Here is a 13,391-nt window from a genome sequence, read left to right on the forward strand (position 1 = left end):
CTTCAGCCCCAGAGAGAGGCTGAGAGGCAGGCAGAGTAACGCAAGGCCACAGTGTCCTGGGCCTGACACTCTACATCCCTCCACTCCACTCAGAGTCACAGGTCTGAGCATTTCAGAAGGGGAAGGAGCCTTATAGGTCTATCGCACATCTATCTCCCTCTACAAAGCCCCATCATGGGATCATCCAGCCTCTGCTTGCGTACCTCCAAAGACAGAGAGCTCACCACCTCCTTGGGAGGAAGAGCTGCCTCTGCTCCAGTTCCAGGAAGCCTTACTTGACTTCCTAGAAAAAACATGAATCAGTGGGTGTGGAGTGGGATGCAGGTGAAGGTTCTGCTTTCTGCTCGGCACAGGCAGAGGGAGGGGGGACTCCACAGGCTGTGTCTGCCCTGTGTGGGGCTCTCAAGGGCCTCCTCAGAACACTGCCTGGCAAAGCCTGATCTCAGGAACCCCACCCTACCTTTCTTTCCTTTTTTTCCCTTTATTTTGAGGTGACATTGGTTTATAACATTATATGAATTGGAGGTGTACCTCATTATCTTTCAGTTTCTTTGTAGATTACCTCATGTCCACAACCCAAAGACTAATTACCACCCATCACCATACACATGTGCCCAGTCACCCCTTTTGCCCTCCTTCCTCCCTTTCCCCCTCTGGTAACCAGCAACCTAATCTCTGTATCTATGTGTTTGTTTGTTGTTGTTGTTTTATCTTCTATTTATGAGTGAGATCATGTGGTATTTGACTTTCTCCCTCTGACTTATTTCACTTTGCATAATGCCCTCATGGTCCATCCATGTTGTCACAAATGGCTGGATTTCATCATTTCTTAAGGCTGAGTAGTATTCCATTGTGTATATATACCACATCTTTTCTTTTTTTTTAAAAGATTTTATTTTTCCTTTTTCTCCCAAAGCCCCTGGTACACAGTTGTATATTTTTAGTTGTGGGTCCTTCCAGTTGCGGCATGTGAGATGCTGCCTCAGCATGGCTTGAGGAGCGGTGCCATGTCCGCACCCAGGATTCAAACTGGTGAAACCCTGGGCCGCCGAAGCAGAGCATGCTAACCTAACCACTCGGCCATGGGGCCGGCCCCTATACCACATCTTCTTTATCTGTTCACCCCTTGATGGGCCCTTAAGTTGTTTCCAAGTCTTGGCTATTGTGTATAATGCTGCAGGGAACATAGGGGTGCATATATCTTTACACACATTTGTGTTTTCATGTTCTTTGGGTAAATACTCAGCAATGGAATAGCTAGATTGTATGGTAGTTCTATTCTTAATTTTTTGAGGAATCTCTATACTGTTTTCCATAGTGGCTGCACCAGCTTGCACTCCCACCAACAGTGTGTGAAAGTTCCCTTTTCTCTACATCCTCTCCAACACTTGTTATTTCTTGTCTTGATAATTATAGCCATTCTGACGGGCATGAGGTGATAGCTCCTTGTAGTTTTGATTTGCATTTCCCTAATAATTAGTGATGTTGAACATCTGTTCATGTGCCTGTTGCCCAACTGTATATCTTCTTTGAAAAAATGTCTGTTCAAATCTTTTGCCCGTTTTTTCCCCTTTTTTTGTGAGGACGATTTGCCCTGAGCTAACATCTGTTGCAAACCCTCCTCTTTCTTTTTGCTTGAGAAAGATTAGCCCTGAGCTAACATCTGTGCCAGTCTTCCTCTACTTTGTACATGGGATGCCTCCACAGCATGGCTGATCAGTGGAGTAAGTCCACACTTGGGATCTGAACCCACAAACCCTGGGCCACTGAAGTGGAGTGTGCAGAACTTTAACACTCTGCCATGGAGCTGATGCCCCCATTTTTAAATTGAGTTGTTTGTTTTTTTGTTGTTGAGATGTATGAGTTGTTTATATATTTTGTATCTTTATCCTTATCAGATATATAGTTTGCAAATATCTTCTCCCAATTGTTAGGTTATTTTTCGTTTTGTTGATGGTTTCCTTTGCTGTGCAGAAGCTTTTTAGTTTGATGTAGTCCCATTTGTTTATTTTTTCTGTTGTTTTCCTTGCCTGATCAGACATAGTATTTGAAAATATGCTGCTAAGACTGATGCTGAAGAGCGTACTGCCTATGTTTTCTTCTAGAAGTTTTATGGTTTCAGGTCTTACATTCAAGTCTTTAATCCATTTTGAGTTAATTTTTGTTTTTGGAGAAAGATAATGGTCTACTTTCACTTTTTTGCATGTAGCTGTCCAGTTTATCCATCACCATTTATTGAAGAGACTTTCCTTTCTCCACTGTATATTCTTGGTTCCCTTGTCAAAAATTAGCTGTCAATAGATGTGTGGGTTTATTTCTGGGCTTTCAGTTCTGTTCCATTGATCTGTGTGCCAGTTTTTGTGCCAGTACCAGACTGTTTTGGTTACTATGGCTTTGTAGTAGATTTTGAAGGCAGGGAGCGTGATGCCTTCAGCTTTCTTCTTTTTTCTCCGGATCCCTTTGGCTATTCAGGGTCTTTTATTGTTCCATGTAAATTTTAGGATTCATTGTTCTATTCCTGTGAAAAATGTCGTTAGAACTTTGATAGAGATTGCATTGAATCTGTAGATTGCTTTAGGAAGTATGGACATTTTAACTATGTTAATTCTTCCAATCCAAGAGCATGGAATATCTTTCCATTTCTTTATGTCCTCTTCAGTTTCTTTCAACAACGTTTTATGGTTTTCAGTGTACGAGTCTTTCACCTCTTTGCTTAAATTTATTCCTAGGTATTTTATTCTTTTTGTTGCAATTGTAAATGGGATTGTATTCTTAATTTCACGTTCTGCTACTTCATTGTTAGTGTATAGAAATGCAACTGATTTTTGTATGTTGATTTTATATCCTGCAACCTGACCGTATTTATTTAGTATTTCTAAAAGTTTTTTTGGTGGATTCTTTATGGTTTTCTACATATAAAATCATGTCATCTGCAATAGTGACACTTTAACTTCTTCCTTTCAAATTTGGGTCCTTTTATTTCTTTTTCTTGCATGATTGCTCTGGCTAAGACTACCAATACTATGTTAAATAAGAGTGGTGACAGTAGGCATCCTTATCTGGTTCCTGTTCTCAGAGGGATAGCTTTCACTTTTTCTCCATTGAGTATGATATTAGCTGTGAATTTGTCATATATGGCCTTTATTATGTTGAAGTATTTTCCTTCTACACCCATTTTATCCAGAGTTTTTATCATAAATGGATGCTGTATCTTGTCAAATGCTTTCTCTGCACCTGTTAAGATGACCCTTCATTTTGTTAATGTAGTGTGTCATGTTGATTGATTTGCAGGTGTTGAACCATCGCTGCATCCCTGGAATAAATCCCACTTGATCATGGTATATGACCTTTTTAATGTATTGTTGTATTCAATTTACTAGTATTTTGTTGAGGATTTTTGCATCAATGTTCATCAGTGATATTGGTCTGTAATTTTCTTTTTTTTGTGTTGTCCTTGTGTGGTTTTGGTATCAGGGTAATGTTGGCCTCATAGAATGTGTTAGGAAGCTTCCCCTCCTCTTCAATTTTTTTGAAAAGTTTGAGAATGATAGGTATTGTCTTCTTTGAATGTTTGGTAGAATTCACCAGGGATGCCGTCTGGTCCTGGACTTTCATTTTTGGAGGAGGTTTTTTGTTACTGTTTTGATCTCCTTACTGTGATTGGTCTGTTCAAATTGTCTACTTCTTTTTTTTTTTTTGAGGAAGATTAGCCCTCAGCTAACTACTGCCAGTCCTCCTCTTTTCACTGAGGAAGGCTGGCCCTGAGCTAACATCCATACCCATCTTCCTCTCCTTTATATGTGGGATTCCTACCACAGCATGGCTGCCAAGCGGTGCCGTGTCCGCACCCGGGATCCGAACCAGCAAACCCCGGGCTGCCGAGAAGCGGAACGTGCAAACTTAACCACTGCACCACCGGGCCGGCCCCTGTCTACTTCTTCTTGATTCAGTTTTGGAAGGTTGTATGATTCTAAGAATTTATCCATTTTTTCTAGATTATCCAGTTTGTTGGCATATAGCTTTTCATGGTATTCTCTTATAATCTTTTGTATTTCTGAGGTGTCTGTTGTAATTGCTCCTCTTTCATCTCTGATTTTATTTATTTGAGCCTTCTCTCTTTTTTTCTTGGTGAGTCTGGTTAAAGTTTTGTTCATTTTGTTTGTCTTTCCAAAGAACTAGCTTTTAGTTTCATTGATTTTTTTCTTTTTTTTTTAGTCTGTATTTCATTTATTTCTGATCAAATTTTTATTATTTCCTGCCTTCTACTGATTTTGGACTTTGTTCTTCTTTTTCCAGTCCCTTTAGGTGCATTGTTAGATTGTTTATTTGAGATTTTTATTATTTGTTGAGGTAGGCCTGTTTTGCTGTAAACTTCCCTCTTAGAACTGCTTTTGCTGTGTCCTATAAATTTTGGCATGCCGTGTTTTTGTTTTCATTTGTCTCCAGGTATTTTTTGGTTTCTCCTTTGATTTCTTCATTGACCTAATCATTGTTCAGTAGCATTTTGTTTAATCTCCACATATTTGTGGCTTTTCCAGTTTTCTTCCTGTAGTTGATTTCTGGTTTCGTACAACTGTAGTCAGAAAATATTTCAATCTTCTTAAATTTATTGAGACTTGTTTTGTGGCCTAATATGTAATCTATCCTAGAGAATGTTCCATATGTATTTGAAAAGAATGTGTATTCTGCAGTTTTTGGGTGGAATGTTCTGTATATATCTACTAAGTCCACCTGGTCTAATGTGTCACTTAAGGCCAATGTTTCCTTATTGATCTTCTGTTTGGGTGATCTATCCATTGATGTAAATGGAGTGTGAAGTCCCCTACTATTATTGTCTTAACTGTCTATTTCTCCTTTTATTTCTGTTAATAATTGCTTTCTATATTTAGGTGCTCCTATGTTGTGTGCATAGATATTTACAAGTGTTATATCGTCTTGTTGAATTGTTCCCTTTATCATTATATAACACTTTCTTTCTCTCTTGTTACAGTTTTTGTTTTAAAGTCTATTTGGTCTGATATAAATATTGCTACCCCAACTTTCTTTTCATTGCCATTCACATGGAGTATTTTTTTCTATTGCTTCACTTTCAGTTTATGAGTGTCTTTAAGTCTGAAGTGTGTCTCTTGTGTGCAGCATATATATGGGTCTTATTTTTTTATTCAGTCAGTCACTCTGTGCTTTTTGATTGGAGCATTTATTCCATTGACATTTAAAGTAGCTATTGATAAGTATGTACTTATTGCCATTTTGTTACTTTTTTTCTAGGTGTTTTAGTAGTTCTTCTCTGTTCCTTTCTTCTTCTCTTGCTCTCTTCCCTTGTAGTTTGATGCCTTTCTTTAGTATTATGTTTGGGTTCCTTTCTCTTAATTTTTTGTGTATTATTATAGATTTCTCATTTGTGATTACCATGAGGTTCATATATAATGACCTACATATAAAGCAATCTATATTGAGTTGATAGTTTCTTAAGTTTGACCTCTTGCTAAAAGCTCTACTCTTTTACACCCCTCCTCTCACATTTTATGTTTTTGATATCATATCTAACCTCTTTTGTGTGTATGTGTATCCATCACCCTCTTATCATGGAAATAGATGGTTTTAGTACTTTTGTCTTTTGACCTTCATATTATCTTCATAGGTGGTTGATCTGCTACTTTTACTGTATATTGCCTTTACCAGTTATTTTATTGCTTAGTTTTTTGGATAATTTTCTTATTCCTATTTGTGGTCTCTTCTTTTCCACTTAAATAAGTCCCTTTAGCATTTCTTGTAAGACTGATTTATTGCTGATAAACTCCTTTAGTTTTTGCTTGTCTGGAAAACTCTTTATCTCTCCCTCCATTCTGAATGATAACCTTGATGGGTAGAATATTCTTGGCTGTAGGTTTTGTCCCTTCAGTATTTTAAATATATCATGCCACTCCCTTCTAGCCTGTAAGGTTTCTGCTGAGAAGTCAGCTGATAGCCTTATGGGGTTTCCTTTGTATGAACTTGTTGCCTTACTCTTGCAGATTTTAGAATTCTCTCTTTATCTTTAACTCTCAACTTTTTGATTATAATGTGCCTTGGTGTGGGCCTCTTTGGGTTCATCTTGTTTGGTGCTCTCTGTGCTTTCTGTACCTGAATGTCTGTTTCCTTCCTTAGGTTAGGAAACTTTTTAGCTATTATTTCTTCAAATAGATTCTCTCCTTTCTTGTCTCTCTCTTCTCCTCATGGGACACCTATAATACAGATGTTAGTGTGCATGACGTTGTCCTAGAGGCCCCTTAGACAGTGTTTGATCTTTCTAATTCTTTTTTCTGTTCAGCTTGGGTGATTTCCTCTAGTCTTTTGTCCAACTCTCTGATCCATTCTTCTGTATCATCTCCTCTGATGTTGAGTCCTTCTAGTGAATTTTTCATTTTTGCTATTATATTCTTCAGTTCTGACTGGTTCTTTTTTATATTTTCTGATTCTCTGTTAAAGTTCTCATTGTATTCATCCATTCTTCTCCCAAGACCAGTGAGCATCCTTATGACTATTAGTTTGTACTTTTTATCAGGTAGATTGTTTATCTCTGTTTCACTTAGTTCTTTTTCTGAGCACTTGTGCTGCTCCCTTATTTGGAATGTATCCCTTTGTCTCCTCATTTTGCCTCTTTCTCTGTGCTTATATCTATGTATTAAGTAGACTATGTCTCCCAATTTTAGAGAAATGACCTTATGTAAGAGATGCCTTATGAGGCCCAGCAGTGTGCCTCCCTCTTGTCAACAGTTCTAAATGCTCCAGGAGTGTCCCCTGTGTGCACTACATGTGTCCTTCTGTTCTGGCAGAGTTGCTCTTGCTGCAGGTGCAGGGGGAAGCTAGGCTGATCCCAGCCACCTGGTTGTAATGCTCAGCTGGGTGTGGCTGCTACAGTCCCTTCAGTCACTTTATCAGGTATGGGGAGCTCCAGCACAATTGGCTGCAAGGCCTAATAGCACATTCCTGCTTCAGTTTTTCTGTTAAGTGACTAGGTCCCCAGCATGGCTGGTCGCTAGGCCAGGGGCTCACAACTTCTGTAGGCCTCCAGCCTGCAAGGCTGTTGTCAGCTCTCTTGGTAGTGCAGCTGGGTGGGGTCAGCCCCAGATGTCACAGCACACAATTATTTCAGGCATTGGAAGGTGGGGCTGATGTCCTATGTGGCTGTTTGAGAAACACAAGTCTGCTGCAGCTCACAAGCCCCACCAGCCACCTGCCTACACACCACATCAATGCAGTTCTGCCCCCATGCATGCATCCTGGCCCACTGCAGAGGTCGCACACACCCTGCCTATGTGGGCCCACAAGTTGCCCGAAGGCATGCTGTTGCCCACCCTGCCTTTCTGATGTTCATTCCAGGCTCCCGCCCTGGCCCCCACAGCTGACTGTCCGCTCTCCTCTTTCCTGTTGTCCATTTGCCCTGTAGGGAAGAAAAACAAATCCTCTACCCACTCTTGGTCCTTCTGGCTGGCCTAAGAGTTAAACTGACATAAGACAGAATAACAGAAGAAAATCAAATAAAGCTTTATAACATGTAAACATGGGAGAAACCCAGGAAAGCTGAGTAACTTGCCAGAATGGCCGAGCTGCCAGCTTAAATATCATCTTCAGCTAAAGATGAAGGAAGGTTTTGGGGCTAGTGGTTTGGGGCTTCAAAGGGGAGAAAGGCAATTTTCATGGAGATGGAAAAGCAAATGTTTGGTAGATAAGAATGGGCTTAGCTGGGACCCTCACAGTCTGTCAATACCCAGAGTTACCTATGGTTATCTTTTGTTCCTGAAAATAATCAAGGCAAAGAGACTTTTCTTAAAAAAAAAAAAAAGATTGGTCCTGAGCTAACATTTGTTGCCAATCTTCTCTTTTTTTCCTTCTTCTTCTCCCCAAAGCCCCCGACATAGTTGAATATTCTAGTTGTAGGTCCTTCTGGCTCTGCTATGTGGGACGTCGCCTCAGCGTGGCCTGATGAGGGGTGCTAGGTCCATGCCCAGGATCCGAACCAGCAAAACCCCAGGTGGTGGAAGCGGAGCATGCAAACTTAACCACTCCGCCATGGGGCCAGCCCCAAAGAGGCATATTTTGAGGTGGCCAATTCTGATCCCTCACAGCCCTCTCTCCTGCAGGCTGCAGTATCTCACACGGTGTCCCTCTTCTATGGCTGCCACCCCTCACTCTGCCCCCCAAGAGTCTTCCACTCTTGGATCAACTTGCACCTCCTTCTCTCCTCCTTGCCTGCATAATCAAGGCCCCCAGGCCCTTCTTGTTTGCAGGTTGGGCAAATAGGATTTAAACAACTCAGGCTCTAGGGCCAGAATACCAGTTGCACTGGCAAGTTCAATCTTGGCTGCTCTGGGTAAATTATGTAACCTCACTGGACCTCATTTCCTTATCTCTAAAATGGGGATAATCATAGTACCTTCCTTTTAGAGCTGATATTAGGATTAAAAGAGTTAACATATGTAAAGTGCTTAGAACAGTATCTGGCATATAGTAAACACTCAAAGAGTAAATGTTATTACATACAGCCCACACTTGGGAAGACCCTGAAAGCCCCAAGGTCTCCTTTCTTCACTGGTTCCCTGGACAACTAAGGCAGCAGTGGAGCCACCAGCCTAGGTCTTTACCAGTGTTGGCCAGAGAGTGGCAGCCACTGTCTGTCCACAGCCATTTGGCTGGCCTCTGCCAACAGGGATGGAATAGCAGTTGCTAATAGCCAGGGCAACTCCCAGACATCACCCAGATATGACCTACTCTGGACATTTCCTCACAAGGAAACTTCTAGAAAGTTACAGGACCCACCCCCACTCCAAGCAGTGACCATGTATATGTGTCATTAAAAAATGTTTAGCATGTGCCTAAATATGTGTATATTATTTATAAATCATGTGTATGTACTATTCTGCTAATATATTTACGTATATTATAAAACAAACACAAAAATAGAATTCAAAAGGATGAGATAAAAATAATCAGAAGGTCTAATATTTTCTTTCTATACCCCAGTGGATGGTCTTGCTCACCATCTGGAGTACACAAATCCCACTTTGGAGACCCTAGTATCTCCAAACTTTTGTTTTGGTTTTAAACATTTGAAGAGCTATGTATTGATGTAAATAACCAATAACCGTTCTATAGTTAAGAGAGAGAAGGTGAGTTTTACTTGAGCCAAGGTGAGGACTATAATCCAGGAAAGAGTTTCCACAAAGGAAGAAAGCATTCCAGAGAAGCATGATTTTCAGTACAGCTTTATACATTTTTTTAAAAAAAATCAGTTACTCCTCATAGTAGTGAGGTAGGTACTGTCTTTTTCTTTAAGGTATACTTTTTGTTGTTGTTGAGGAAGTTTGGCCCTGAGCTAACATCTGTTGCCAATCTCCCTCCTTTTATTTTTTCCTCCCCAAAGCCCCAGTACACAGCTGTATATACTAGTTGCAGGTCATTCTAGTTCTTCTACGTGGGATGCCTCCACAGCATGGCTTGATGAGCGGTATGTGCGTAGGTCCATGCCCAGGATCTGAACCAGCGAACCCAGGGCTGCAGAAGCAGAGTGCGCAAACTTAACCACTCGACCATGGGGCTGGCCCCTGCTTTATACCTTTTTAGAACAAAGAACATACATTAAACATATTCATCAAAGTTTCAAAGAGGTATTCAGTAGCAAATTAGCAAGTCAACATGATCCTGATGTCCAGGAAAGGGACTATAGGGGCTGACAGGGTGTCTTGAGAGTGCATTCTTTTACTTTGAGATAATGTTTAATGCACTCTTTAATGGTTAGAACAGATGTACAATGTACGTGTGATAAGCCATAAGCCAAGCTTCTTTAGTTCAAGCCGAATCAGTTTTGAACTAGAATAGCTACTCCATACACCTCAATATGTGAAAATTTCTTGTCAAACCTATCTTGTCAAACTGAGCCACGCACTGAGAAACACAACAGCACAGAATAATGCTATGGCATAGGGATTAACATTATTTTACACAGAAGTAAACTGACCCTAAGGGAGGCAAAGTGACTTCTCCAGGTTCCCTTAGCCAGCAAGTTGAAGAATAAGATTGAAGCCAGACCGAAGTGGGAGATGGCTATTTCTTTTTTCATTTCCAATTCCACAGTGTTAGGAGAGGGGAAGGTGGGAAACAGGAGGTCAGGAAGGAAAGGGGTGGCTGAGAGGGTTGGGGCAGGACTATTTTCGGGCCAGAGACAGGAGTCTGGGTTCATATCCAAACCCACAGGGGACCCCCCGACTCCTTCTCCAGCTGGTCCAGGGAGGCTGATCCAGGGAACCTCCTGAAATTGGCTTCCTACCCTGCAACCTGGGTCTCTGGGCTGGCCTCTGTCTGGGGAAAACAGGCAGGTGGCAGCAGTGGAGCCACCAGCCTAGGTCTTTACCAGTGTTGGCCAGAGAGTGGCAGCCACTACCTGTCCATAGCCATTTGCCTGGCGTCTACCAACAGGGATGGAATAGCAGATACCTGCCCTCCTGGGCTTCTCCAGACACCAGAGGCAGTAACCGCTTAGTGTTGAGCCATTCTGGGACCCTGAGCAAGGGCCTTACCAGCCTCAATTTCCTCCTCCAGAAAATGGCGGTCGTAACACCATGGCCTTAACTGCTAGTGGTTTTCAAAGTGTGGTTCCCATACCAGCAGCAACAGCATTACCTGGAAACTTGCCCAAAAGGCAAAAGTCTCAGGTTCCACGACAGACCTGGGGATGAGCCTAGCAATCCGTGTTTTAACAAGCCCTCCAGGGTAATTCTGATGCAGGCTGAAGTGTGAGAACCACTGCTCTCCACCCAATGAGAAGATGGAGGAGGAAAGCTGGGTACCACGGAAGACTTGCTAAGCTCCTTGGAATGGTGCAGCGGTTCCCACAAAGCCTGGAGTGAGGATGATGGAAACCCTTTGGGGCCTTAGAGACCAAGCTATGGGATTCTCACCTGTAATCCATTTAGGTGCTGGCAGGGAGATCCCCCAAGGGAGTTAGGACAGCAGATGGTAGGAACAGGAGAAAGAGAGGGCCTGGGGAGGGGCAGCTGAGGCCCTCCCACCCTTTTCACACACCTGACCGAAGGGCTGCAGCCTGCAGGCATAGCCTGGGGAACCGATTTGTCTTGTACCCAACAACTGTTAGGGTGGCTCAGTTCTCTTTGATCCACCAGCTGCTGGCCAGGGGTTGGCTGTCGCTGCCTGCCCATGGCTGCTATGCCGGTGTCCACTGACTTGGCCTGGATGGGGCCAGGCTGGGACTACACAAAAGAATCAGATGGAATCCCTGCTGCCAAGGAGCTCACAGTGACTCTTGCCAGGACTCCAGACCATCCTCGATAGAGATCAGCCTTCCAGTCAGAAAAGCCCGAGTCTGTCTGATTCTCCCTACATCAGAGGTCTAGGAATTATATATCCCCATTTTATAGAAGTGAAAAGTTGGCACACAGAGAGCAGAAAGTTAATCCAGAGCACCTAGTAAATCTGGGGCAGAATGGGGTCTAGAACCCAAGCGCCCTGAGTCCCGGGGCAGGGTGCCTCTCTGACCCTGAGGGCCAGAGCCCCACCTCCAACAGCCTGCAGCGACCACTCCCCTCAGAAATGGGCAGGAGCCAGGAGTGGACTCACCCTACCCTGGGGGACTGAGCCACATGCTCAGGGGAGCCAAAGTGCAGCTGGAGAGAACCAGGCCCTATGCTGGGAGAAGGGGCAGAGGCTGGGCAAGCCCAGCAGTGCATAAAACTCTGCTGCAGCTGGGCCCCACACCATGACTTTCTTGGCATTGTGGTATTTACCACCTGACATAGGATGCAGCAAAGTCAGGCTGCAAAAACAGGCTACCAAAGAAATTGAGAGAGTAGGATGAGCCAGGAAGGCCAAGATGGTGGGTCTGCCTGGAGGAGGCTGCAGGCTCCCAAATGGTGGTGGGAGTTGGGTGGGGAAGCTGTGAGCAAGTGCCACAGCCTGCAGTGAATGAGATAGGAGAGGTTGGTAGGTGAGGGTGATGAGGAAGGTGGAGGGGGTCCACCTGGATGATGAGAGTCTCAAAGGAGCAGAGGGAGGAGGAGCAGGGGTTTCAGTGGAGTGCTGGTAAATGTTTACCAACAGGCTCTTCAGGGAAAAGAACTAAACTTGGTTCATAGCATATGCCAATTGCTTTAGTGTAAATATAGCTCCCATGGGCGATTTCAAGTTACTGACATAATGTTGCTGACCACTGAATAGAATCTGCTATAGTGAGCTGGTATGTGCCATCTCCAGCACACTGCTAGTGATTCTGACATATTGCTGATGATGCCACTCTTGACCCCAGAGGGCAGACCCTGCAATGTCCATCCCACAGGCTGCCTGGAAGGGGTGTCCTCTGAGGAAAATGGGGTTGGAGTAAAGGACTACAGAAAAGCTGAAAATACAGGGACTTTTATTTACAAGGTCAGGGGAGTCAAAGCATTGAAAGCAGGATGCAGGACTGCAGGGAAATGCTGACCAGAGGGGCCTGGACTTGGGAGGCAAGGGACCAAAAGGAGCTCTGGGAAGAGAACTCACTGCTTGGAGCTTACCAGTGGAACTTGGGAATCTCTTCTGCTCTGCACCTTAAGCACAGTCTCTTACCAGGACCAACAGGTATTAGCACCAAGTCAGAAAGCTTGGGGAAGCACCAGGGACGCTGTATGGAATGCACTTCTCGAGGACAAAGGGCATTCAAGGAGCCAAAGGTAGCTTTAGAACAGCTTCACTGCAAACTTCCTCCCTCCCACAGCCCTTAACTCAGAGAGATACAGCCGGGGTCCAGGCCACACACTGGACATGAGTACTGTATAAAGTGCATTCTGGTGATGGAGCTAGAGTTTCCAGCTGAAAGCACCACCTTTTCTCCTTGTCTGCCACTGCGCGAAAGAAGACCAGAAAAATTAAGGCACATGGAGAACTTGTGCAGTTATACCAAAAGCACCCCAGGAGGTGTAGCAGCCAGAACACGGAAGCTCACATAAGAAGCTGCTATTATTATTATTGTCATTGTTGTTGTTGCTATCATTCCCATTTCTGAGCACTAGCTGTGTGCCACGCATGAAGCTCGGCATTTCACCCAAGTTGCCTCATGTAACCATTGGAATTTCTTTGGAAGGGAAAGCCTCTAGCCTGCCTCTGCCAGAGCCCTCTCTGGGCCTTGTTCCTCATCTGTCTGTCCAGTGAGACCATTGCCTCTAGGGTGCCTTCCAGTGTTGACCTTTGCATCCACCTCAGCTGTTCTTGACCAAGGTGTTCTGCCACTGGTTTGCCACGTTAGCCGTGAGCTGCCTTGTCCACAATTAAACTGTACTCTTTCTGATGTTGGAGGCTTTTGCATATCACTGCACATCCTCTCAGCCTCACCTCCTAGTCCAGTTAGGTCCTGTCAACACAGG

This window comes from Equus asinus, chromosome 2 (genome assembly GCF_041296235.1).
Source record: "Equus asinus isolate D_3611 breed Donkey chromosome 2, EquAss-T2T_v2, whole genome shotgun sequence".
In the NCBI taxonomy this organism is placed as follows: Eukaryota; Metazoa; Chordata; class Mammalia; order Perissodactyla; family Equidae; genus Equus; species Equus asinus.